The 24,743-nt window shown below is 26.8% G+C and overlaps 1 protein-coding gene across 3 annotated transcripts in view; it reads left to right on the top strand.

The window, feature by feature from the left end:
- The window catches only part of LOC128871957 (progestin and adipoQ receptor family member 3), a 66,567-nt gene that overhangs the window by 29,716 nt on the left and 12,108 nt on the right, over window positions 1-24,743 (top strand). The window lies entirely within an intron of this gene.

The raw sequence follows: 24,743 nt of genomic DNA, 5'->3' as shown, positions 1-24,743 counted from the left end.
ATTGCACTAAATTTGAGTTATCAAACCAAGAGTAAAAAAATTAGCAAAAAATTGAAGAATAATAAAGAAACTGAATTTCATTAAAACAAAATGTGATTCAATTTAAATTTGCCAGTTTATGCTTTACAGGGTACAGTTTCTTAGTCGAAAGTAAAGGTTTTTGTTTTAGAAATTTACCGTTTTTTGACAAACAAAATCTTCCAAAACTGGTCCGTTTTATCAAAGTGACTAGTGTCACTTGTTCGTATGATACATATAAACTTCAAAGAAATTACAATACTTTGGTCAATTTTGATCAATCCTGGGTACCGTATGCCCTTTGGTTGTGTGATAACTCCTAGATGTAGCGTATGAGCCATAAGGCCTAGTTACAGCTTTACAAATAAGCTACAAGCAGGCACAACATAAAATGCATGCGTGAACATAGTCACCGGTCGTGTATCATCATGTAGATTTTTGTGCACAGAGGCAATAACCGCCTAAGTCGAAAAATATGCTTTCGAGAAAAATTAAAATAAATTATATTATTGTAATTTATATATCTGCACATGGTTCTGGAGTCAAAATGATTTTATCATTCCATTAAAAAAAAAAAAAAAAAAAAGAAAAAAAAAAAAAAACATTGTTAGAGAGAAAGGTGTTTCTCGAGTTTTGTTAGTGGAGTACGGCAGCTTAAATATTTCAATTATTTCTTCAGACGACTTAGGCGATTATTGCTTGTGCACACTAATATTTGAATTTGTAAGCCTGTTTGCTTTTCACGCTTTTTCGAACCGTAAAAACAATCTGGGGTTTTTGGAATCTCAAGTAACAAGTAGCTTGTTTCATATTGATTGCTAGTTTTAAGACGATCGGAAGGATTCCTATCTCGGGCATAAACAATTATTTTTATTTTATTAGTGACAGTATGCATTTTTTTAATACAATCTGGTAAATAATTTCATAGCATTTATTTTTTGAGTATGATATCCGGCATATGTCTGTCTCGGTTACAAGTTAAATGGTCCATTCGATCAGTCCAATTTTTGACTAATTCTTCCAATAAATCTGAATAATAAATCCAAATGAGCCCAATGAGCAACAATGAGACGCAAACCATGGCCATTATTTGGCTTCAAATTTGGCACGAGCTTTATTTTATAGATTCTTACGTAAAATTTTCCACGTAGTCGTTGGACAAAGGCCAAGAAGTTTTGAACAACGACGAATCCACATTTCGACGTCTGCTTCAACACCTCCCTCTATGAATGATGAGTTGGTGCGTGACTACCATTCCGAATTCAAAGAGAGAACGTTGGTTCGAATCTCGGTGAAACACCAAAATTAAGAAACACATTTTTCTAATAGCGGTCGCCCCTCGGCAGGCAATGCCAAACCTCCGAGTGTATTTCTGCCATGAAAGAGCTCCTCGGCTTGAAACTGTAGGTCTCTCCATTTGTGGAACAACATCAAGATGCACATCACAAATAGGAGGAGCAGCTCGGCCAAACACCCAAAAAGGGTGTACGCGTCAAACATATATACATATATAAATTCAAGTCAACGCAGTTTGCTGTTCTCAGCTGTCAAACCATAGTTATCGATATCAACAGTTCTCATGCAGCTAAAAGAAGCACCCGATACATATCTATGGGGTACACTATTATTATTTTCAGCTTAGAAATAAATTAATAAATTCTCTAATCACTTGTGGCAACTTTTTGTTCTTATCAATTTGACTTGTTAGTAACATTGATTTTGCTTTCAATTGCTACTTTAACTTTAGCTAATGATTTTGCTTCACTGTGCGAATAATTAATGTATACTTTTTTATAACCTTATTATTAAAAATATTTTTGGCTTTCGTATTGGCGGCTGTTATTGCAAAAAAAGGGATATTACTCCACACTATCTCTTGAAAAGTCTGCTTCCGTATGGAATTGGATTTTTATCACACACATAAAGATATATCTACGTACCGTCGATTGGTACAAGTTCTACGTATGTTAAAAAAAATTCATCCCAAAGCCAAGAAAATAAGTAAATTAAATTAATCAACTGAATCGCGTATGGCAAAAATTGAGATTTGCTCGTATTTTTTCCGTTGCGATAATTTGTACGCTCATACACAACCCACTTAGCTGTCAGTCACATGCTCTGGCGAAACGGATGTTATGGATTCATTCTGACGGTGCCATGTATAGTATTATTTAATTTTTAACAGTCAGTTCCTCTCGAATATTGAAAGTATAGATGGGAGTGTGGTTGATTAGAATGGATATCCAGTTTATTGAACAATATTCTGTGGAAAATATTTACGAAATGCATACTTTTTGTTGATAAGTGTTGGATTGGAATCAATTGCAAACTTGGCACTAGATAACTTATTTCCAAACGGTGTAATTTTATTCACTAGTTACCCTTAAAGCGAATGGATAGAGAACATGCTCAAAACTAGAATAATCATCGGTGAGGAAGGCAGCAGCACGATAAAATGCTCTGTCAACAGGCGAACCCCTCTGCTGTGGTTACTAGTCGCCAGCAACATCCTCACCAAATTCAACCGAAAGGGGATTAAAGTAGTGGCGTACGCGGACGACATAGTGCTTATGGTTTCAGGAATGTTTCCAACCACAGTCAGTGAGATTATGGAAGGAGCTCTGGTATTACTCAGCAATTGGGCCACGGACTGTGGTTTAAGTGTAAACCCGAGAAAAACTGAACTGATGCTATTCACCAAGAAAACCAAGGTGCCAAACTTTAATCTCCCAAAACTAAACGGCGTCAGCCTCACGCTAACCAAACAGGTAAAATACCTAGGGGTTATCCTGGACCCCAAACTCAGCTGGAAGTCCAACGTAGAGTACAGGGAAAGAAAGCGAATATAGCACTTTACACGTGTAAGAGAATGTTGGGGAAAAAATGGGGTCCCCAACCAAAACTATCCAACTGGTCCTATACAGCCATTGTAAGGCCAATACTAACATATGCGGCACTAGTTTGGTGGTCTGCAACAGAAAAGAAATACAGCAAAACTAAGCTGTCCTACTGAAGCGCTCAATGTACGGTCACAGTAAGATCCTCCTATAGGGACCCCCGCTGCTCAAAAACGAATCAGACTACACAATCCCCGACTTCAACTTCAAGAAAGGCTTTACGGTACGTTTTCCACCGAGAACCGAGTTGAGCAAAGGAGAGGTGATTGGAAGACACGATATCGAAATTTATTCCGATGGTTCTAAGATGAACTGCGGTGTGGGAGCTGGTTTCCATTCGGAGCCACTCAACTTATCTCAATTAATTCGTCTTCCTGATTATGCCACCGTGTTCCAGGCAGAACTGTTAGCGATCAGAGAAGCATGCAAATCCCTAAAACTCTACAAGAAGTTGGTGTAAGAATAGCTATCTTCTCAGATAGTCAAGCAGCTATTAAGGCCTTAGACTCCAACTACATTTCATCCAAACTGGTCCTACAGTGTAGAGAGGAGCTAAAACTGCTCAGCCATTGGCTTGAAATTACTCGGATATGGGTTCCCGGTCATAGGAACATACGGGGCAATGAGATAGCGGATGAGCTAGCAAGAAAGGGTTCGACACTAGACAGAGCAGAGGCGGTGGCAGTCTCCACCCCACTGAACACACTAAAAGCATCCATTGCTTCACACTATCATGCTTTAGCGGAAAGAAGATGGAAGCAAATACCTACATGTATTACAGCAAAAAACACATGGCCGTCATACAAAATCCAAAGGACGAATGACCTGCTAGGATGTTCTCGGCCAAGCATTTCACGCATCACTGCAACCCTTACAGGACATTGGAAAGTAGGGGATCATGCAGCTAGACTCAATCTACCCTTCAATCCTATCTGTAGAAGCTGTCAAGCGCAAAGGGCGAAGGAAAGTCTTTTCCACTTTTTATGTGAATGTCCGGGACTAGCCAGGGCATGACTCCGATCCTTCGGTAAGCCTTTCCTACAGCAAATTAAGGAGATCTCAGCCATCGAGATAAAGGATTTGCTGATATACCTGTACCTCACTAAATGGATCTGACTTGGAAACAAAAAAAAAATAAAAATAAAAAAATCATCATCACACGAGATAGTGGTAGTAAAACGGTGCTGGTCACTAATTAGGTGCATTTCAGCTCAGAAGTGTTCAACCACCTTAACAACAACAACACAATAGAAATGTTCTGTAACGTAGGAAAGTTGGCCAAATGGCAGCTTTACTTAACGTGCTTGAAGCGCTTTAAAGTTTGAAATAGCAAAACATTAAATACGATAGCGTTTTGTCGACCTTTGAGCGAGTTAACAACAGTTAACAACTATTGAGAGAAGGGAAATTAATTTCAATTAAGGGATTAGTTTTTATCACACAATCTCCATATCCGGCCAATTTTCCAATTTTCATGCGATACATGAGTTAAAAATTGATCCGCAGAAAACACTACAATTAGTATTATATGTATTAGTATGTGCATTAGGGTGGGTAACTTTTTTCGACATCTTTTCTAGCAAGAATGATAGATTAGATAGTTTTCCCATCTAAAACAAAATTGTGAAAATAACTTCGGCTGCCACGTCATCGGGCATTCGGCAGCAGAATTCTGTCCGCTTATTTCACACATATGCTTACATCAGTCGTTGTGCAGACCATAGATGACAAGATGCGAAACTCTTTATTTCGTGAGAGCGCTGTCAAAATGTGAATTTTGTTTAACCTTCCCGTGAGATACATTAAATAGGAATTTTTTAAATAAAAATGCTCAATTTGCAGATTCGACACCATCACATACACCTACTTACATATACATAAGTATATACATACATACACTAAAAGTAAGCGAAGCAGTATAAATTAAAATAAGTAAAAATTCAAAAATTAAGATCTAACTGAAATTGTGAAACAGAAAAACTAAAATAATTATAAAGATGTACTTATGTAAAAATATGTTAGACTTTCTAAAAGTAAGAAAAAAAGTGCGTAACAACAACAAATCTGTAAAAGATAAAAAAATTAACAAAAATGACTTTTCATTTTTTATAGCTTTGAATTTTGTTTTTGTAAAATATCATAAATCAAAGACGAATCCACGACCCGTGATATTTTCTTGCTGAAAAAACAGTATTACAATATAATTTATTACCTTAAAACATCAACCTTGTACTAACATTAATATTTACTTTATTCAATTTTATTTTTCTCTATTATTTAAATATATTTTCCTGCAAAAAATGTATATTGCAGCATTAAAGTAAAACTGAACTTTTTTCGTCAGTTATTTTTGGTACCTTATTTCTGGGAGCCTGCCATTTCGCCTATCAGCTCTTCATTAGTCAGGAATTGACGGTGCGGCCAAGTACTCAAACGAGTTCCGGAAAATAAACTTTCTCATGTATGGTTTAGTTGCCAACGAAACAATGTTAGTATTGGCTGCGTTGATTTTTACTTACATCACCAACACAATCCCAATTTTGTAGCAAACAAACTGCCGCAACATAGCAGATGACGTTAGAAAATCAGCTGATTCTTTTAAATTTCCTGAAAGTCAGTTAAGGGTCTGAAGTTGCCAAACATTTTGAGTTCTTTTCACCAGGGTTTCTAGCAGATTTGCGGTCTACTTAAAATTCTACGAAAGAAAGTCCACTATGCTCTAATTACCGTTTTTTCTTAGAATTTTTTGTGGAATCCGAATCTACTAGGAACAATTTCGAGAAATATCGTTCTATACCAATGGACCCACCCTAATGTACTTATATTACTTTCACGAATTAATTACTTATTATACCTTCAATTAGGCAAAGTACGTACATATGTATCTACTACGTCGTTTATCTGAACTTGTATAGTGTAATTCGCCGGCAGAATATTGCAATTGGGAAAATTGTAAAAGAATGAAAAAGTGCATTTAACTAGATGCATATATGTAGATTTACTACATTTTAATTCATGATAAATTTTGTAAAACGGGTATTGACATACATACATACAAAGCTGGCAAGCAAACACCGAATGACATTGAGATGTAAGTGTCGAAGTGCATCTACAATTATGAGTATTAATTCATTTGCAAGCCTAATCGATTTTTCAGTGTCAATTGTGTTACCTATTACCACGTATTAATTTTTTTCTTCAATTGCGTACACTTCTGATTTTTTTGCGTTAGTTTACCCGCCACAAAGAGTGTTGCGTAGATTATTCATCTAATTGACTGGCAAATATACGCAGCTTCATATTAAGCACTATACATAAGTAGGTACTCTTATGGAAGTGCACATGCATTCACACACAATAAAAGATTAAGGGGTAGGCGAAAGGGGAGTTGCGTTCGGTTGGTTGTGAACTTGTTCAACGACGAGCCTCCAACGCTCAATGACTACTTGTGGTAGAAACTGCACTTACGTAGTCTAACTAACTTGACTCTTTGCGTGTGCTACATACATATACACATACATACAAGAGTGTAAGTGGCTAATAAATACGCGGCATTTCGTGGTGGTTGCGAATACGTCATTGAATGACGCCGCTCGACGCGGATGCAATTTTGCGAAATGTAAACAAATCGTTAATGCTATTTGTTGCTATTGGCTGTTATTTATTTTTGCAAATATAGTACGTACCGCCATCCAAAATACATACCCATGCACATACACACAGTGCAAAAAGGTGCATTAAAGTCGTAAGCGTGAGTGCTTATAATATTATAAAGTCATTAGATAAACTGCACATATTTAGTTCGTAATGTGTTATTGTTGTCGTACTGTTTTTTTATAATGTTTATGATTGCGGTTGCATTCTTCTGCCAATTCAGTTTGTTCGTGTGAACGTTGCAATTTGTAAGTGCGCTTTTATTTCTATTTTAAATGCTTGTTTGTTATTTTTGTTTACAATAAAGAGAGACACAAACAAAAGCAAATAACAACAGCAAATTAGAATAACAAAAAATATCACATTAATAATAATTTAAAATGGCACACTGTATGTTGAAAAACATATTAATTCTAGAATTAAAAACAAAATTGCAATTATTAATGTATCGAAAGTATCGTCTTATGATAATATACTGCTAAGCTTATGTATTGGCACCTCCATTGAATATTGAAGAAAGATATTTTAGGTTCTACAGCCATTAAGTAGGTGGCGAATTATTGGCCCGACCGTAAATTCAAAATTTTTCAAAAACCTTAAACTCATCAAGGAAAAAAACCATTTTAATCAAATCACATCAGAACTTATTATGTTATTTAGTGGATACGGTTGGGGCAAATAAAAAATGTTTATTTTTTTCGAAATCGTTGGTTTTTTTTATATAGCAATATATGTATATTCGGACGCCGCAGCCGGATGGGTTGGTGCGTGCCTACCGTTGGGAAGTGCACAGGGTCGAATCTCCGGACATTAAACATTAAATTAAAGAAAGCGTTTTTTCTAATAGCGGTCGCCCCTCGGAAGGCAATGACAAACCTCTGAGTGTATTTATTCCAAAGAAAAATATCTACCGTTCGGAATCGGCTTAAAGCTGTAGGTTCCTCAATTTGTGGAACAACATTAAGACGCACGCCACAAATAGGCGAAGCTCGAACGAACCCCTAACAAAAATGTATGCGCCAATTATTTATGTATTTTATTTTAATATTATTCATTCCACAATAATTAATCAAAGACTTTGTTGCCAAATGTAACAGAATGTGAATAATTTCCGCTAAAAAAATTTCTATTTTACAAATGGGGCTAGAAATTGTTAAGGAAATAGGCAAAGGCGTTGTTGTTGCTGTTGTTGCAGCAGTAAAACATTCAACATGGAGTGAGAGTGCTTGGTCGGATATAAAGTAAATTCGGGTCGTTCCGGTAACGTAGAACCGACTGTCGGTCAAACCATTCAGTAGTAACCTTAGCAGTTGACGGTTTACAAAAACATCAGGACCTGATTGAGAAACGTGTATGCACGTCTTCCCAAAAGCTTTGTGTCAAATAAAGAATTTTGAAATGATTTTTGTGCCATACAAAAATTGCACTTCCACTACACCTTCAAGACTCGTAGCTACCATTCGCAGCTTCCCATCGAAATATTACATATGGATGTATGTATAATAGCTCCTCAGTTAACACGAATTACTATTCGAGTATGTATCTGTATAAAAAAAGAAAAACCAAGCATTGTCAACAAGAAAGCAAGTACTTCTTTAAATAAGATATAATTAATCATTAATCGATAGAAATTCGTTAAAACATAGTTTGTTAACATTGCCTTGCTTTGTAACATTTGCCTCTGTACAGACTTTTTATAAAACGTACTAAATATTTATTATGAAATCGCTACGTAGGAAATCTTGGAAAAATATTATTTTTTTCAAAATTGAAAATTGTGATACAGAGAAACCTCGATATAATGAGCTTTGATAAAACGAAAACTCATTATAACAAAATGTTTGAAAAGAAGTGTTCAATTGATATAACGAAGCATTTTCGGGCAAGAAAACCCTTGGGGTTAAGGCCCCGTTAGCAAAAGGGATAGACCCTTAACAATATTTAACACAACATTAACACATTGTCAGTCATGTTTTGATTGTTGTCAGAATGAGTAATCCAGTCAAGTGCAAAACGATTTGCCTATGCGAAAAATTGCAATCAAAAAGCTCCAAACTTCAAAGCTCGAGGCAAAACATTATACAGCCCCTTATATATATATTTGTGGGTTTGACAGCTGTAAGAAAATCTATTGAAGTGTTCATTATGAAAAAATCACAGCACTATATGTTTTTCTTTATTTTTTGTTATGGAGAATGAAACTACGCCTATACAGGGTGCATAAATTGGTCGAACAAATTTTTTTAGGAATAATTTTTTTACTGAATAATAAACATGATTTTGAGAGATTTTAATTTTGATCTTCACGCACTCCATTGCAGATGTCTATATGCAATGATTGTTTTCTGTCTTTCTTGTTTTTCTCTTTAAAAGTTTCATTATTTTTCATTCACAATAGATATGAAATGTCAGTAGTATGTATATCCCAGGGTACAAGACAATATCAAAAATGTTAAAATTTTAACATTTTTATCATTTTAACTCAAAAATTTAACATTTTTACCATTTAACTCATTTTTTTAACTTACAGTTACTCAAAATTTTAACATTTTTTAACATTTAACTCATTTTTTTAGCTTATATTATCTCACAAAATAAACGTTTAAATTTTGATGTGGGTCGAAGAGTCCAACCCTAAATTATTGTTACTCGTAGTTAATATTTTTAAGATATTAAAGATATCTATTTTTGATGTACTAGTAATCAATATTTAGGTTGGTACAGTTAAAATTTTGTGTTGGGTCGATGTCTATTAAGTGAAAAAATGTTAAAATATTGATTACAAAATATTTAAAGTAATCTATTCAAAAAAAAAAACAAAAAAGGATACATTTATTTTTTAAAGTACCTTTCAAAAAAAACGACGAACTCCTCAAAACAAGAGTCTTTGAGTCAGATTTGAACTTGCAACAAAATTATTGTTATAATTCCAACTGCTTAACCAACTCATCTAAACATCATATTCTGAAGTAATGTAATTACAGCTGAGTAGTATGCAAAGCAAGCAATGCTGATCTTATCAACATTGCTCACAATCTATAAATAGAATAAGCATAAGCACAAACCAAAAAAAAATGAAATACTGTTGAATACGAGTCACAAACTGCAAGATAAGCATAATATTTGATAAGCTTTTATACATCAACACATGGTTACAAGTGCAGTATGTATTTAGCGTTAGAAGAGGGTGGACGCAAAAAAAAAACAAAACAAAAAGATTTTATAACTATGGCTGGTAAGTTTTTTTTTTTGTAATTTTTTAAGTTTTTATTAATTTATTTATTTGTTTCAGAAGAAAGTATGGATTTCGATGAAAGCAAGGATGGATTTGATGAAGAAGGGGAAAAATTTTTTAAAGATCTTGAAACCTTCACCAGTTTTTGTATAGAAAAACGTATTTCTTCTTTTAATCAACTAAAAGAAAAATATATATTTGAAGGCAATGGCCTAAAATTAAAAAATGAAAAATATAAAAATTTTTTGGATAATATGTTTATGGATAAAAAAGATAAAAAAAATTATAAGAAAGATAAAAGAGAATTTGATTTCATCGATTTAAAAGAATTATTGGAATCAAAACGTGTAAACCAATCTAAACCAGTTGGTTTAGATTTTAAAATTGATAATGAATTTATACAAAATTTACAAAAAGATAGTATTGATGATAATATTACAAAATTATATAAAATTAATAAATTATTATTACAAAATAAGAAAAATACTTTTTATATAAATTGTACAATAGGATTAATTTTAGAAGAATATGCAAGAAAATTGCAATTAGAAAAAGGTTATAAAAAAATTGGTGTAAAATGTAAATATACAACTATGAAAGATATATATAAAAAATTTAAGATAAGCGAAAGCTATGCTTGTAAATTACGTTATATAGGCTTTTTGGTAACACAATACCAAAAATTGCAAAATTTAGATATAACCATTGATGGATTATATAAATATAGAAAAATATTAGATATAGTTTTTGATGAAAAAAATGAAAAATATAAAGATTTCCAAAATAACTGGATATAATAAAAAATAAAAATCTTATTCAAACAAAAATTCAAACATTTTTTTATATTGTAAAGAAAAATTCAAACATTTTTTTATATCTACCATCATTTGTTTCTTGTTCTTTATCTATTACTAAAAATCCAAACTGTTCTTTCCAACATTGAATACACATATTTTTTAAAATATCATAATCAATATCATTACAATGATCATTAAATATGTGTTTCAGATTAGTCTTATCTTGTTTAAATAAAATTATATAGTTTGCATTATCTCTTATCAATTGTTTAGGTATTTTTGAATATGTTTGACATAAATAAAAACAAGAAATGTTATTGTGTCTACCATAAGCAAAATAATTGGCAATATTATCTTGTTGTTCTGTAGAGATATCGTCAAATATTATTACAGAATATGGTTTAATATTTTCAGGTGTTGGTAGAGATTGAATTGATAAACATTTTATATCTTTAGATTCCAAATCATTTTTAACACACAATTTATTGAATTGAATTATCATATCTTCTAAAAATTTATATTTTTCTTGATAGCAAGTTTTTGAACAAATTATTATATCAGAATAATAAATCTTTGATAATATATTTAATAATACATTTGTTTTTCCGCAATTACTTGGTCCACAAATAATTGCTCTAATAATATTCGGAAATATTTCATTTAATCTTTTTATTGGTTTATGAGTATCAAAATTTTGAATAGTTAATTTAATTTTATTATCTAATTTAGTAATTTTTAAATGACCATCCATAATTTAGAATTTTAGACAAATTTTTTTAATCTATTAATATAATTAATTACATATTTATTTCAATTAATTTTTAGTTAATTTAAATTTTATAAAAATTAAAAAAAAACAAGTCAAACATGCATTACTTGATTTGTTAGTGGATTATATGAATAACTATCATCACTAATAATTAAACAGTGAATGACTGTATTTGATGGAAAATCTTCTGTCCATTTAAATTCAATTTTAATATCAATAGCAGCCTCTTTAATTACCTCATTCTGTTTAGATGTATCAATGCATATTATTGGATATTCTTTTAAAAATGTATCACAATTAACTATTGGTAAATTATTTATACTAGAACCATAATATGAATTTTTAAAATCTAGAAACATATTATATAATGTATCAAATTTATTTTGATTAATAGATAGTTGCATATCATAGTTTGGATATCTATTTGTATTTAATTTAACTACAACATTTTCTAAATTACAATGGTCAAATTTACTATTGTCTTCATAATTATTCTGATTTCTTGATGTTTGAAATGCAATAAGAAAATATCTAGGTTTAGCACTAGATGATGTTATATTCCAGGTATAAGTCTTTACAGCTGGAATTGCAGTAGTACAATAGTATCTCCAATTTCTAAAATACATTTGAAAGTTTGTATTATTTGAAATTTTTTTATTAATTTCATGATCAACTTCAACTGAAAATTTAACATGAGGCATTCTCCATATAATTTGATTAATATCAATAGAAAAAGTATGATCACTTAAACTATTATCAATAATTAAACAATTTGTATCATCATTTGATCTTATTAATTCTAATTTTTGATTAATTCTAAAAATGAAATTTTTGTAATCATCAAAAAACCCAATTAATATACATAATGGAATGCTAACAGAAAAATAACCTTTCTTATTACAAACACTACCTTTATTTACAATTTGCCAACCAGCATTATTTAATGATAAATCATTAGAAAATGATGCTAAGCCTTTAATTGTTGTTGTTATTCCAGGATTTTCAATTTTATCAATTTCAACTGAATTAATAAAATATGTAATTTTACTAAACAGATTTATTATACCATTATTCACAAAATTTATTTTATCAGGATTAAGTTTATCTAATATTTTACCATCTTTATCTTTAGCAATAATTTGACCTCTAATATTAAGTAAACTTTTTGATGGTAACGTTTTAATGTCTTGATTATTAATATTTATTTCTATTGGTCTTCCATATTCATTTAATAGTGTAGAATTAGATGGCAAATGTTCATAAAAGTCATAAGATTCGATACCTTTTTCTTCTTTCATTTATTTAACTAAAAAATATTATTAAAAATTTACTAATATGTTTTGACTAGGTCGAAACCTATGTTTAAAATAATTGTAGTCTTGTATTTAATTGTCTTATCAAATTATAAAAAAACATTATTAATAGAATAATAATTAGTACCATTGAAATGTATTCATTTTGCATTATTTTATCTATTCCATTTGAAATAATAAAATCTATTTTTGATAATTGATTATTTTTATCAAAATTGTTTTTACAATTATTCATTTAATGCAATAGAAAAAATCCTAAATATTTTTAATATTTTTTTTTTTGTTAATCTTTTTACATTCATTTTCAATTACCTTTTTTTGTATATCTAAATATATTGCATAAAATATAAGAATTGCAATTACAATAAAAATTACAATAGAAATTAATTTTAATAAAGACGGATCCATTATGACACATCTACATCCTCCATTATATTTATTATTAGCATCAATTATGTATAACTGTGATATACAATCATTTTGATATGGAATAATATTAACACAAGTATTCATTTATTAACAATATTTTTTTTTTTATTTCATTTTACTTACACTTTTCAATAAATCATTGAGTTTTTGTGTTGTAATTTTTTTATTTACTAGTCCAATCTTCATTGTTTTAGATTCTTCAATAGCTTTTTGTCTTTTAATAAAATTGTTCTTATATTTTTCAGCTAATGCAGCGTTTTTATTTTCAATGCTATTTATAAGGTTATTATGTTCTGATTCAAGAATATCATAATTTACTTGTAACTCATACATATCATCATTTAATTTGCCAATAATTTCTTCATAACTCATTAAACTAAATTCTAATATAGCTTTCTCATTTAATAATTCATTTACTAATATTTTATTTGATTCTGAATGTAATTCAATATTATAATCTTTAATATTTTTAACACTTTTCATAATACAAACAGCATATTCATGCCATACATGATCATTATTTTTAAGTGCATCATTTAAACATTGAACAAAACCACTTCTATTATTAAACTGAGATTTATGTTGCCTAATAAATTCTTGTGTTTGTTTAACCTCTTTTTCTATTTCTTCTTTATTTAATAGTTTTATACTAGATCCTCTTAATTTCAAGATAGGCACATCAGTATTTGTTTTAAATTCTTCAATTGTATGTATATTCGACATTTATTATAATAAAAATTTTTAATATTTTTTTATATTGAAACACTAAGAAAAATATAATTATTTTAAAAAATTTTTTTATAAATAAATTAAAATTAATAAAATGTATAAGAATATAACTAATTTATACAATCGTCCAAGCCCTTCTACTAGAACTGTTTCACCACTTGTATCACTACAAGGGAAAACAAAAAGTTTTAGAAATTCAAAAAATATTCATATTCCAAAAAATGCTAAAGAACTTAAACAAATTAGAGAAAGAAATTTAGCTATTAATTATTTAGAACAAGCTAGTACTTTAAAATTAACTAAAGTAAAATTTTGCGAACAAAATCATATTTCACGCGATTCTCTTAATAATGGACTTAAATTACTTGGTATTGAAATTATTGGCAAAAACACTAAAAATGAAGACAATTCTCGACAATTCTCGACAAAAGAAGACAATTCTCGACAATTCTCGACAAATGAATACAATTCTCGACAGACTAAATCAAATAGTTTAACAGAGGAACTTTTAAAGAATGTAACTAAAATAAATAAGAAAAATAAAAACGAATTGTCTAATATTAATAAAAAAGTTGATGATGATATTTCAAGTTTACCTTCAGTTCATGATTAATAATTATCCAAATAAATAAATAAATACATCACATTTTCTATTATAATAAATGGTGCGATATTATGGTAGTGGTATTATAAATAATCTTATAAATAATCTTCCATTTGAATTACATTCTCCAGGATATAATTATTTAGGACCTGGTACTAATCTTGAATTAAAACTTGAAAAAGATATACATCCAATTAATAAATTAGATGAAGCAGCTAAAGAACATGATATTGCATATTCTAAAAGTAACGATATAAAGAAAAGACATGAAGCTGATAAAATTTTAGAAGATAAAGCATGGTCAAGAGTTTCAGCAAAAGATGCTAGTTTATCAGAAAAAGTAAATGCATATTTAACTACTAATGCTATGAAATTTAAAAGAAAAATGGGTATGGGTTTAACAACTCACAATTCATTAACTGAAGAATTGATAAATGTTGACTCTGTTAACGGTTCACAAAGTGAACATAATACAAATGAAAATGAAATTAATTTTATTCCAAAATGTGGACGATATATTAAATATCCAATATCTCTAAATGAGGATCAACAAAAACAAGTTTATGATGCTATGAAAAATAAAACAGATATTACTATAAAATTAGAACCAATTCAATTACAAAGAACTAAAGAAAGTGTAATGAATGAAACATATTTACCATTAACTAGAAAACAAATTAATTCAATAAAAAAACATTTAGATAATAATAAAACTACTTTTAAAATTTTTATATTAAAATTATCTATGTCTCAGTTACAAAGTTTTAATAATGAAAAAATTGGTGGATTTTTACCAGCACTATTACCACTTATTCCAGCAATAGGAGCTGCAGTTACTGCAGGAACAACATTATATAGAGCATATAATGATAAAAAAACTAACGATAAATTATTAGAAGAAAAAATACGTCATAATAAAGCATTAGAAGAAAAAAATATAAAATCTGGTAATGGTATGTTACTTAAAAAATCTGGTAATGGTATGTTACTTAAAAAAAATTTGATTTTGAATTAATTCCAATTAAACCATTAAGTAATTATGATTTAAAAAAATATGCTAGAAAATTTAATATAGCAAATTTTAGGGGTGTATTCATGAAAGATAGATTACCAGAAAAGATAAAAGATAAAGAATGTGGAATAATAAATTTAGATAATAATGATGGTAATGGTACACACTGGGTAGCATATAAAAAATATAATAATCATATTTTTTACTATGATTCCTTTGCTATAAATAAATTACCAATATTAATAGAAAAATATTTCAAAACTAATGAAAATACTGTAATTTTTAATAATAATATTGATCAAGAAATAAATGAAATAATTTGTGGTCATCTATGTTTAAAATTTTTACTTAATTAAATAATGCCGACTATATCATTAGATGGAAATACTTCAATAATTTCATGTAATTTTGATGAACCAATAATTTTAGATAATAAACATATTTCAACAGAGTCAAATGAAGTTAAACATGATTTTGAAATGTGTTTGCTTAATTTTTCTACTTATAATTCTATACCGAACATATCTGAAAAATTAAAAAATAATATTTTACATTATGTTGACTCTGTCATTGGTTCACAAAGTGAACATATTTTCGAAGGAAATGATTCACAAGATAATTTACATACAATTAACAGTGTTAACAAAATAATTACATTCCCAACTGGTTCATATGAAATAAATGATATAAGCAATTTTATAAAAGAGAAAATAAAGGGTATTACTATTAAACCAAATATGACAACATTAAAAGTTGAAATTAAAAGTGATTATATTATTGATTTTACACAAAAAAATTCCATAGCTTCATTACTAGGATTTAGTGAACAAATTATTCAACCTAATACATTAGTATCATCTGATTTACCAGTAAATATTATGAATGTTAATTCTATTAGAATAAAATGTAATATTGTAGGAGGTAGTTATGAAAATAATAAACAAACAAATATTATTCATGAATTTTTTATCAATGATAAACCTGGTGAAAAAATAAATGAAATACCTAAAAATTTAATATACTATCCAGTAAATACAAATACTATTAGAAATATAACTATTTATATTGTTGATCAGGATAATAATTTAATTGATTTTAGAAAAGAAAAAATTAGTATAAGATTAAATATTAGAAATGTAAATTGATATAAAATTTAAAAAAAATATTTGTTAATAAATTGGAAACAATGGGTGAAATAATACAACAACAACAAAGATTATATCATAAAATAGTAAATGGTGAAAAAATATGTTTATCTATTATAAATAGTAAAAAAATATGTTTTTCATGTTTGGAAGAAACAAATATTTCTAATTTGAATAAGGGGTATTGTAAAAAATGTTACAATCAAAAATTTGCATATCGTAACACATTACCAAGTAGAAATAAAAAAATAGAGTGTGAATGTGGTGTAAATTATACTTTATCAAATAAACAACGTCATTTTAAATCTCAATTTCATATTAAATTTATTAATAATAAAGAAAATAATGAAAAAATTAATGATAAAAATTAATATCCAATTAAGTTTAATAAAATTAATTGGTATTTACATCACACTTTAAAGTATTATAATTTTATATTGTATAAAGACGAGAAGTTAATTTATTTAAAAAAAATGTTTCTATATAAATAAGGAAAAATTAAGTAAAAATATCAACCAAATAAAAATGAATCCATTTAATATTAAAGAATTGAAATCTAAAAATTTAAAAAATTTAAAAAAAATATATTAGAGCAAATAAACATATTTTTCAATTGCCAAAATATTGGTACAATAAAAATAAAAATAGTTTATTAAACATAATAAGTGTTTTAATAGAAAAGCATAATAATGATGTTATTCAAAATATATTTCAAAATTTTGATGATTATGATTTTGATATTATTGATATTCAAGAAAAACAATTAAATGGTTCATGTTTTAACAATATGGTTGCTGATTTAGAGTTTACAAATAATGAAGAATTTGATATTGAAAAGCATTTAGAATTAATAAAAAGAAATTGTTTCAAATATTTTTTCAAAGGTTTTAAAAAATATAGTAATTTTAAAGTGTCTTTAGGAACAGCGGTAATTCTTACGACTATTAATAAAAAAACTAATGAAATTGAAGAATATGAATATTGGTATAGATCAGAAATACATTATGTTAATAAATTAAACTATACAAAAGAATTTTATTTAATGATAGAGGAAATAAATAATAAATTCTCAGAAAAATGTACAATAAAATCTGCTACTAGCTTTGTTAGAATAGTAAAAACACATATTAGTAGAGATAAGTCTCAAATTCTTGCTGGATCATATATTCCATTTACTAATAGAAATTGTGTTAATATTAAAAATACTGATAATAAATGTATTTTATATTGTATCTTATATTCTATTTATCAAGATGTGTTAAAAATTCATCCAGAAAGACCAACAAAATATAAAAAATATCTTGAAGATTTAGAAAATGATGATAAATTTAAAAATCTAAATTTAGAATTTCCATTTATAGTTAGTAAAGAAAATGTTAAAAAATTAGAAGATTATTTTAATATTACCATGAATTTTTATCATTTTGATTCAGAAGAAAATGATACAACTGAACAAATTCAATTAATATATAAAAGTAATTCTTTTGGTTCTTTAGTTAATGGATTGTTCAGAAAACATATTAATATTTTATATATAGAAGAAAATATTACTAAAGAAAATTACAAATCTCATTTTGTATTAATTAAAAATTTATCTGGATTTTTAAGTGGTAAAATTCACAAATATGATAAGCATCTACATATTTGTAATAAATGTTTTAAACATTTTGAAAAATCTGATAAATTAGAAGAACATATAAAAACATGTTATTTATTAAAAGATGATAATAATATAATACAAAATATAAAGTTACCTAAAGAGGGTGAAAATATTTTAAAATATAAATCTAATGGTGCAGAATTATTTCATCCATATACTTTATATGCTGATTTTGAATGTACTTTGGAAAAAATTAATAAAAAAAAATCTGACAAATGTAAAAATACAATATTACTTCATGAACACATTCCAAATAGTTATGGTATTTATAACACTTATAACAAACAATATATTTCAAAGAATACTTCTAATAGAAAAGTGCTATTGAAATCATTCTTAGATAATTTAATAAAATATGCTAAAGATTATTATGAAGTAAGAAAATTGAATAATATAATTCAGGATAAAGAATCGATATTAAAGTTTGATAATACTAACAATTGTGAAATTTGTGATATTCCATTTTCTGAAGAAAATAAAAAATGTTGGGATCATGACCATACAACTGGTAAATATAGAATGGCTTTATGTAATAAATGTAATCTAAAGTTAAAGATGCCAAAATTTTTACCAATTATTATTCATAATTTAAAAGGTTATGATTCAAAATTATTTCTAAAATATTTAGATGAATTTCATCCTGAAACTGAAACTAGTGTTCTAGCAACGAGTACTGAAAAATTTAAACAAATTAAAAAACCAGTTATTGTAGGTGAAACTAAATATTTAAAATGTAAAAATGAAAAATGTAAATATCAATATAATTTAAAGACAAGAAACACTTGTCGTAATTGTAATTCAACAGATTTAGAATTATATACAGTTGTCGAAAAAATAGAATTAAGATTTATAGATTCAATGGAATTTATAAATACTTCATTAGATAAAGCTGTTAAAAATTTATTAGATGTTAATGATATATATTGTGTAACATGTAAGAAAATAAGAAAAATGGATTATGTATCTTATAAAGTTAGTAAAAATACTGAGAATAAAATATATGCTTGTAGTATTTGTTCAGTTTGTAATACTAAAAATATAAAACCTATTAATTTTGATCATTTAGAAAACTTTAATAATATTTTTAAAAATCTATCATTAAAAAATAAATGTTATTTACTTAGAAAAGGTGTATATCCATATGAATTTATTGATGATTATAAAAAATTAAGTATAACAGAATTTCCAAATCTTGAAAATTTTAATTCATCATTAAATGGAAATATTAATATTAACGATTATAAATTTGCAAATAAATTTTGGAAACATTTTAATTGTAAAACATTTAGAGACTATCATAACTGGTATTTGAAATTAGATGTTATACTTTTAAGTGATGTATTTGATAATTTTAGAAAAGAATGTTTTAAAAATTATAATTTAGATCCTATACATTATATAAGTTCACCACATTTAAGTAATTCATCTGCTTTAAAATTAACCAAACAAAAATTAGAATTATTAACAGATCAAGATATGTATGAATTTTATGAAAGTGGAACTAGAGGTGGAATATCACAAATTGCACATAACTATGCTAAAGCTAATAATTGTTATTATTACATTTCCGAAGGAAACGGTTCACAGAGTGAACATATTGACCATGTCAACGGTTACCGAAAGGAACATGCTGATATTGTAGAACAAGTTTATAAATTAAGTAAAGAGGAAGCTTCTCTTAAAGGTATATACGATTCTAAAAAATTAACAAGTTATATTTTATATTTAGATGCAAATAATTTATATGGATGGGCCATGTCACAAAAATTAAGTGTTGGTAATCATGAATGGTTAAATGAAGATGAAATTAAATATTTTTGTAATGTTGATAATATTTTAAATAAAGATTTTGATGATAATAATATTGGATATACATTAGAAGTTGATATAAGTATTCCTCCGGAATTACACAACTTTTATAATGATTATGCTCCAGCACCTCATCATTATGTTCCACAATTTGAAGATTTATCACCAAATCAAACAGACTTAATTAATAAAGGGATTGGTAGTAAACCAAATGATAAAATTAAAAAATTAATGTGTACGTTGTTACCAAAGAAAAATTATATAATTGATATAAGATTATTAAAAGAATATTTAAATAATGGTGTAATTTTAACTAAAATTCATAGAGGTATTAAATGTAGACAAGAAGCATGGTTAAAAAATTATATTGAAAAAAATACAACACTTAGAAAAGAAGCTAAAAACGATTTTGAAAAAGATTTTTTCAAACTTATGAATAATAGTGTATATGGTAAGCAAATGGAAAATGTTAGAAATAGACTTAATGTTAGAATAGTTAAAACTGAAAAAATTATGAGAAAACTAATAAGTAGAAATACATATCAATCAAGAAAAATAATAGATCATAATATGTGTGTAGTGTTTGGTAAAAATACAAATATTAAATTAAATAAACCTATCTTTGGAGGTCAAAATATTTTAGATTTATCAAAATTATTAATGTTTAAAATGTATGTACAACTTAAAACTAAATATGGTAATAGAATGAAATTATTAGGAACAGATACTGATTCATTTATTCTTTATTTTGAAGGTAAACATATTGATGATGATTTTGATATTTATTCTGAAATGAAAGATGATCTAGATAATTATGATACCAGTGATTATATAGATAATTTTCCAATTGAAGATTTAAAATCTAATATTAATAAAAAAGTACCAGGAAAATTTAAAGATGAATATAATGGAATACCAATTAGAGAATTTTGTGGACTTAGAAGTAAAATGTATGCATTTAAGACCGATGTTTGTGATAAAAAAGTTTGTAAAGGAATAAAGAAAAATAATATTAAAAAGTTAACAATTGAAGATTATAAGAATTGTTTAATTAATTTAAAAAATAAAAATGAAACTGTTCATAATATTAGATCATATGATAATAAACTATATACTACAGAAGAGAATAAAATAGGATTGTCACCCTATGATGATAAGTTTTATTTCAATAAAAAGTTGAATAATAATGATAACGATAAGTTAAATAAGACTTACAAATTACCCTGGGGACATTATGAAATAGGAAATGTAGGTAACTAAAACGAACCCCTCCTATTTACTATACATTAAATTATTAATTATATTAGATTAAGTTTTTTTTTTTAATTTCAAATGAAATATGATGTGAACATATTTCAACGATGTTGAATATTTGAATTTTTATTTTGATTTATTATTTTTGTTTATCATTTATATATGTATGAATTTTTTAAATTATTTTTGAATTATATTTGTTTCAATTTGTAGTTTACTTTCTTGAATATCTGTTTCACTTTCTTGAATATTTAATTGTTTTATATATTCATCTACTTGAATACTTTTATCAATCTTATTATTAGTTTCATCATTTTGTTTAGTAATATTATTTTGATTAATATTGTCTTTATTTTGTAAAACTAAATCTTTAAGATAATTATCAATTAAAATTTGTTTTTCCGAATAACTATCCAATTGTTTTTCTAAACTGTTTTTAAAATTTTCAGTATTTGTTTCTATAAAATCTACTTGTTTAGTTATGTTAATAATATCTTGATTTAAATTATTTTCTAATTGTTCTATTTCTTTATATACAACACCAAAAGCTACCACATTATCTTTTTCTTGTTTTTCAACTTCTTTTTGAAGTAGTTGATTTAATTCCATTAATTTACTAATAATCTCTCTCATTTGATCACTATTTGAACGAATTTCTTCAACTTCATTTTCTAGTGATATTATTCTATTAAGAGAATATTCATTAGATGAATTTATTTCTGAAAAAGATTTTTGTCCAAACTTATCAATTCCCATTTATTAGAAAAAAAAAATTTTTAATTTATTTAAATTTATATGTAATTTAATTAAACAGTTAATACGTTTCCTTCGGAAACCGTTGACAGAGTCAACATATTTTCTTCTCTTAGTTCCTCAATAATATTCATAATTTCATTATGTATTTCTGGACTATCATTTCCTGCATTATACTCGCCTATCAACAAATTTAATCTATCTTTTAATTCATTAATATCATTCCAATAAACACGTTCACATTGTGAACGATTCGCAAAACGAACATATTCAGTAGGTAAACTAGTTTTAATTTTAAAATTTTGTAATGATTTTGAAAGATTATTTTTTGAATTTAAACCAGATCCTACTTTTTCTTTTATAATTTTATTTTTAATCAATATTGGTCTAATAAAATTCATATATTTATTTCCAACGCTAGATTTAATACGTTTAGAACTTTTGTCATTATTTTGCATGTAAGCATATGTTGATAATATAATTTCTTCATAATTTTGTAAATCATTATTTGTTACAGCTGTTGATGGTTCTTTTAAAGTTATTAATTCCCATAACCCTTTTGTTCCATTATAAGTTTTATTACTTAAAATAATATCATTATTACTAATTTTTACTTCAGTATTACCAATCCATAAATCTTTTCCATCTTCAGATCTTAGACCAAAAATATTGTCACATAATTTCATATCAGAATTATTTAAATTTAAATATTTCATTGCCATATTTCCAATTTTTTCTGAAATAAATTGTACTGGTGTAGATAACGTTTCATTTGCACTACGCAAAAGAGCGTCTTTTGATGTTGATGGAGTTAACTGTTCGCTTCGTGAACATGTGCTAGTTGTTGGTGTACTTTCAACTAATTTTAGTCTGTTTGTTTTTCTAATTGGTGATAGTTGCTTTTCGTTAAATTCATTAGTTTGTAAATTCATATTATTGTCAAACGGTTTCGACTCCGTTGAAACATATTCACTTTGTGAATGTCCATCTATTGTTTTTTTATATGATTGATTTAAATCTACTATTAAATTTTTAAAGCTATCATTTAAATTGTGAACATTAATAACTGATTGATTTAATGGTTGAATAATTGCTTGAAGATCTTCATTAATTTTTTCTTGTTTTATTACTTTGTTTAAATTAAATTGTTGAAGTTTATTTTTTAAGTCTTTTTGTGTTTTAATATATTCTTTTAAAACTTTATCTGATATCATTGTTATTTAATTAAAATAAATTTTAAATATTTTTGAAATGGATAAAGATGAATTTATTGATACTAAAAATAATGATTTTAAAATAGCAAAAGAGTTGCATAAACCAGTAAGAAAAAATTTTGAAAGAAGAAAAATTATTACTAAAGGCATAAATGAACTATGGGCAGCAGATTTACTAATTATGACAACAGTTAATGTTAGAATTAATAGAGGATACAAATATATGCTTAATGTAATTGATACATTTTCTAAATTTGCTTATATAGAACCATTAAAAAAGAAAGATGGAAAAACAACTTCTGAAGCATTTTTAAATATTATTAAAAAAGCAGGTTGTGCACCAAAATTACTTCATACAGATTCTGGTAAAGAATTTTTAAATAAACATTTCCAAGAAGTTTTAGATAAATACAATATTAACATATATCAAACATTTAGTGAAAAGAAATCATCAATTGTAGAAAGATTTAATAGAACCATTAATGAAAAACTAAAAATACGATTTGAAATTCAGAAAAATACTAATTGGATTGATGTAATTGATAAAATATTATATGAATATAATTACAAAGATGTACATAGAACTATTGGTATGAAACCATGTGAAGTAAATGAAAAAAATGAACAATTAATTTTTGATAATTGTTTTAAAATTAATAGAAACAATTTAGAAAAACCAGTTTTTAAAATTGGAGAAAAAGTAAGAATTCAATCACATAAAAAACAATTTGAAAACAAATATAAAAATAATTGGACTCGAGAAATATTTTATATTAGTAAAATTTATCCATCTAATCCAATAACATATTTAATAAGAGATTTAAGTTATGAACCAATATTGGGTAAATTTTATAAATTTGAACTTCAAAGAGTTCAAATTTGAAGTTTCAATTATTTTGCGTCCACCCTCTTCTAACGCTAAATACATACTGCACTTGTAACCATGTGTTGATGTATAAAAGCTTATCAAATATTATGCTTATCTTGCAGTTTGTGACTCGTATTCAACAGTATTTCATTTTTTTTTGGTTTGTGCTTATGCTTATTCTATTTATAGATTGTGAGCAATGTTGATAAGATCAGCATTGCTTGCTTTGCATACTACTCAGCTGTAATTACATTACTTCAGAATATGATGTTTAGATGAGTTGGTTAAGCAGTTGGAATTATAACAATAATTTTGTTGCAAGTTCAAATCTGACTCAAAGACTCTTGTTTTGAGGAGTTCGTCGTTTTTTTTGAAAGGTACTTTAAAAAATAAATGTATCCTTTTTTGTTTTTTTTTTTTGAATAGATTACTTTAAATATTTTGTAATCAATATTTTAACATTTTTTCACTTAATAGACATCGACCCAACACAAAATTTTAACTGTACCAACCTAAATATTGATTACTAGTACATCAAAAATAGCTATCTTTAATATCTTAAAAATATTAACTACGAGTAACA

This window comes from Anastrepha ludens, chromosome 2 (genome assembly GCF_028408465.1).
Source record: "Anastrepha ludens isolate Willacy chromosome 2, idAnaLude1.1, whole genome shotgun sequence".
NCBI lineage: Eukaryota > Metazoa > Arthropoda > Insecta > Diptera > Tephritidae > Anastrepha > Anastrepha ludens.
Note: the sequence above shows the minus strand (reverse complement) of the source record. Positions and strands in the feature narration are given on the sequence as shown.